This window comes from Trachymyrmex cornetzi, unplaced genomic scaffold (assembly GCF_001594075.2).
Source record: "Trachymyrmex cornetzi isolate Tcor2-1 unplaced genomic scaffold, Tcor1.1 scaffold61, whole genome shotgun sequence".
Lineage (NCBI taxonomy): Eukaryota > Metazoa > Arthropoda > Insecta > Hymenoptera > Formicidae > Trachymyrmex > Trachymyrmex cornetzi.
Window position 1 is genome coordinate 2770085 of NW_017299926.1, and position 5475 is coordinate 2775559.

Consider the following 5475-nt stretch of genomic DNA (forward strand, 5'->3'; position numbering starts at 1 on the left):
GGGATCGTTAAGCAGCGAAGTCTCCGAGTCATCAATGGTAAGAATCAGCTGCTGACCTGTTCCGAATATAAATATGATTTAAGTTTTTAGACTTGGCCAAAAATTACGTAAATTTAATAATTTTTCTTATTTGGCGATTGACCGATTTTTTTTATAAGATAATAATTAAATTTTTTTTCACAAATGTTGTCTAAAATATTCTGGTTTATTAAAGAACAAAATAAGTAGTATTAAACATAGCATGAACAGAATGAAGAGTTCTTTTTACACATGTCAAACTCGCGGTAGCTCTCGAGAAGTTTCAGAGTTTGCTATCTCGTTTGGGTAAACCTGTCAGACGCATAGCATCACGAAGGCAAATGCTTAACTCATGATTAGTTCAAATTTACAGCTGAGCAACAACTGTAACATCGTTGGATCCCATCGTTGGATTTCGAAACAACTCGCCACGCCCATGCTCTTGAATACCGCATCAAGTAGACGCGTGTCTTTTAACTCTAATTACCACCTCGACATCTGCTTTTACAGCTCGTCCATTAATTTCCATCTCTGGCACATGCGTTTGTCTTTCCGCCTGCGTGAAACGATAAATCATAGCCAGCAAAAATATTTTTCCAAGGTCTCCGATTTTAACATTTCCTCTTTCATTCCCGTTATGCTATTTCTTATATGGTTATTCTTTTCATATTTCAAATTCTTTGAAAACTTCGGCGTGATACAAAAAGTTATTTTGCCTCGTAATAATTACACAATCTTTCAAAGAATTTATATTTCTTATATGTAAGCTGAAATAATAAAAAAAAAGGATAAAGTTATGCGTTCGTTGCGAATCGACGAAGAATCGAGGTGGCAAACATTCCGGCCCGTCAGTGCCGCGTCAATTTTTGTTCTACAGGCAGCAAACATTTTTGTTCGATCGAAGAAGTGGCCCCTTGAATGAATCCACTTAACGAGCGATCGAGACCGCCCTTCCGCCCTCGAACACGGCGAAAGGAAGACTCTCCAAGCCTGGACAACAATGGGTCCTCATCGTTCTCTCTTGTGATTCGAAGTACGTTTGACGGACATGAAGATGGTCAGCCTTTCTTCGACCTCGAGCGTCTGCACGGCGAAGCCTTTTTTTATCAAGTATCAATAAGATATCACCTGCTTGAGATATTAACCCCGAAGCACCGACGCTATTCGATCAACATCAGTAAGTATATGATATCTATCCTATTTTCATCCTTCCTCTATTATGAATAGCAGAATTAGCATGATATAAAATCAGATCAGAAATCAGGCTTGTCACAAATTCCTCATCCTAAAATTTCATAACTTTTCTCTTATTTCTAGAAAAAAATTTCATAGTTTTCTCTGACTTCAATAGTACCTATTTTTAAATTTTTCGTTCTGATTTAAAAACCGTTAAATATTTTGTTGAGAGATCAATTTAACATGTATATCAATGTAAATTACTATTGACGTTGCTGACACTGCTTGCATTTTTAATTGTTAAGTTAGTATTCCAAAACTGCGTATTGTGTGATGTATGCATATTATTAAACTTGTTTAAAGTCAAGAATTTTAATTTTCCAAAAAGTTTTGCAAAATTTCTTAACTTTTCTCTAATTTTTTTTATTTCTAATTTTGTGACAACCCTAAATCATACGTTTAATCTCAAAGATATCAACAATTTTGTTTTACTAAATTTGAATCAGTTATAAAATAAAAATATGTATATAAAGATTGCAAAATATGAAGTTATAATTGTATCAGGTAAAAAATCCCGTTAAAAGGAACAAAAATCCGTTCGAAAAATGAGATAAATATTAGCAACATCAATCTTGTCTTCTGTTACGAAGAAATAGAAGCCAAAATACGCTCGTACTTCATTCCAAGCGTTCACCCGATCTGCCGTAAATTTATTAAACAGCTTTTAATGCGATGCGCCTAGTAACGTGAAATAAACGAGCTTGGCCGGCTACTTGATACTCGTTGGTACGCCCACGTGAGTTGCTCGCCTCTGCTCGCTCTTTTCTCGAACGAACGCTTCCAACGACACGACGACAAGGCGCAATGAAGTGAGATATCAAAGATAGACTGGGCGAGATTGGAACGATCCTCCAATCATTCTTTATCCCATAAAAGACACGATAGCACCGTCCCGGAAAATACGGAAGCCGCGCTGACTAAGTAATCCACCCACGTGCTCGAGGCCTCGAGTCAAATCTATCCTCTATTTCTTCGTAACGATCTAACGTGATAGGAAAAACCGGACACCACCCTGACTCCTGAATTTCTCATCGTTAGAACTTGATTTACGAAATATATACTGAGAAATACATACTGAGAGAAAAAATATCTTGATACAAAGAAATTTTACTTGATATAAGAAAATTTATTCGGTAGTTCCCTTGATAGATCCTAATAGCTTATTTTTTTTTTTATATATCAAGATATCTTTTCTCCGAGTGCAGATTTTATAACAAAATTTTACTTTTAAATGAAGAGTATAGAAAAATAATGAAAGAAATATAAAAATTCTCATTCTAGAATTAATTTTGCTTTATAGATTTATGCAATTTGGAAGTGGTAAATCAATAAGATCGATCTGCACATTTAGCAAATGAGACATAATGAAGAAGCTCGTTGACATTTTGATGTTTTCGATAGTCGCCGTGTCAAGATTGCCTCCCCAAATCCTTTTAGAGACTGGACAGAAAGGACACTCCTGTCCATTTACTCGAGCATATTGACGCAACGTTATCGATCGATGCTCGCGTTTGCTGTCTCGGCCACGATTCTTCTGCTTTTAAAACGCGAGATTCTGGACCGAGATCCTGGATGGTCAGGTCGTTTTTGAGGCAATGACAATAGTCCCGGGAATCCTATGCAAGCTTATCGTGCTTTTTATCGCGTGGTAGACATCTATAATTTATTTCTTGCTTATAAGCTAACTTCGCGACGAGGTTACTTAAGCCATTAGAGAAATAATTACATTTCCGAGAAAGATGTACAAATCGCCACGTCATCGTATACGTTACTTCCATAAAACTAGGACAGTACGCTTTTTTATCGTTGCCACGTCGTAAGCTTTAATCATCGCGTCCCATCAAGTCCCTGCGTTACTGATTGAAACAATTTCTTTCCGTTTCAGAGTTTTTGTCCTCACAGATCGAGTTTATACAGTGAGGAGGAAACGCGTAAAAAGGAGAGCCTTGAGAGAGTTGTGTCGCCGAAAGGGCATAAATCCCTCGTTTACAATGCCGGTCTGCTCGGCACACGTGTCCGCGCGAGTGAACTTTGCCGCGCGGATGAATGAAACTCTTTGACGAACGCGTTCTGCTCGGTCGGAAGGCAGGCGGAGGCTTGTCTGGCCTCCCGTTCTGGGTTATCGTCGTCATGGTGCCGGTTGTCGTCGTTGGTGTTCCCGGCTTCTCTCGCAGAGCTGCCGCCATAAAACAGTAGGTCCGATTATTAACGCGCTTCGCGCCGCCGTGGCACATGATCCTACCACCTCTGTTTCCGGCATTGATGATCAAGCATTCGAGTTACAGCTTATAGCAATACTGGGAACGAAAACTAGAGGCGTCATTAACTCGGTAATCGGAGAAAAGATACGTTATATTTGCGAGATATTTAATCCGTTTCTTTACTCTTTGGAACAATCGAGAATTTCTTATTGCAAGATTTTATTAAAAATCGTGTATCACTTCCGCAAAAATCAGGAAACTTTGCATTCATCGTTGTTATATGAAAACAATCGCATCGCATCTTACATCGAATATTCGTCGTAAAAGTCAAACTGATAATTTTGGGTTACAAAAGTTATTTCCGCAAAAATCAGGAAACTTTGCATTCATCGTTGTTATATGAAAACATCGCATCTTACATCGAATATTCGTCGTAAAAGTCAAACTGATAATTTTGGGTTACAAAAGTTGACTGTTTATTAACGTTAAGAATCGAAATAAAGTCATTTTGATTTTTTGTTGACTTTTATGTGTTCCTTAAGGATCCTGATACCGAAGAGCGCAACGTAGACACCAACGTTAATGAGCAGACAACGCGCTGTCAAACGGCACAGCATCTTTTATTCATTTCACGACAAGAAGCGAACAACGACAACCGCTTTTGCGCCACCGTAGCGTACGTGGCTACCCACGTGCGTCTCACCATATTGCATTTCCGGTTTGAGAAATGTTATAACGCCGCGGTTGGAATCCCCGCGCCCGCTATCGCAATTTCCTGTCTGTGATCTGCTACTTCCCCCTCTGTCCGGATTATCCTCCTCTTCACAGAAAGAACATTTTTCCTAGAATATCTAAAATTTTAGCTGGATACAGATTTGAAAATAATTTTATTGAGTTATTAAAACAATTATGAAGGACATTCAAGCACGATGAACAATGTTGCAAAAAATTTTGACATTCTAGCAATCAACTTGAACGTTCTGCATAACTATTTTCATAATCCAACAAAATTATTTTTAAATTTGTATATCTAGTTAAATGTTTCAATACTTCAGCAAAACTGCTCTTTCTTTGTTTCTCTATATTTGTCTCTCGTATCACACATTCCACGATCGAGCTGTCCTAAGTAACAACTCAAAATTTCTGTTCAGCTTTCTTCATCATCTTCGATGAAACATCATTGCGGAATATAAATCCGAGCAGAAATTTACCGGCGTGAATTCTTACGAAGCGAACTGATTGCTGTTGAAGACGCCAATATCTACATGCACGCATTTGTGATTGTAACACGTGACGTTTTTGATTGAGCAACATTAGTGTTCGTTAAAGTGCAAGGTGCGCCTTAAACTTGTTTTAACGCATATTTGCTTAATTGCATTTTCAAGAGGCAAGCAGCAACGATATATACGAAAAACAGCGATGACTAGTCATGAATTAGCTCGTTGTTACGTTTTTGTCCAATACTCTCTCGCTCTCTTTTCCTGACCCAATTCGTTTTAAATACCCTGATAGATTCGATTACCCGAATTATACACGGATACTCCGACCAAGCGATCCCGAGAGCGATCCACGACGAGATCCATTAGTAATCTCAATCTGGATCATCGATTTCTTCGCCCACCGGAACGTAATTAACAAAAAAGACGGTTGTGTCGCTGCAACGTCATTACCGAAACCCGCATCATCGATGAGATAAATGCAGAAAATTGTCAGAGATGAGAGATATTATAAGAAGGATTTTGATGTAACGAGTTAACTACGTTTTAATCGAGAGAAAATGCGACTCAATTTCCTGAGGAACTAATATGCCATGACTCATTAAAGAAAATAGAAAAGATGAATGGCTGTACCAACCATCATAATCACAAGCTTTTCGAAAGTATCAGTGTACATGCATATTTTCTTACTTATCTGAAGTTCAGATATAAGCAAAGTACTAGGTATTCGATTTCTAAATGTCAAATGAATGAATAACAATAATTCATACTGGCTAATTATCAGTGTACATGCATATTTTCTT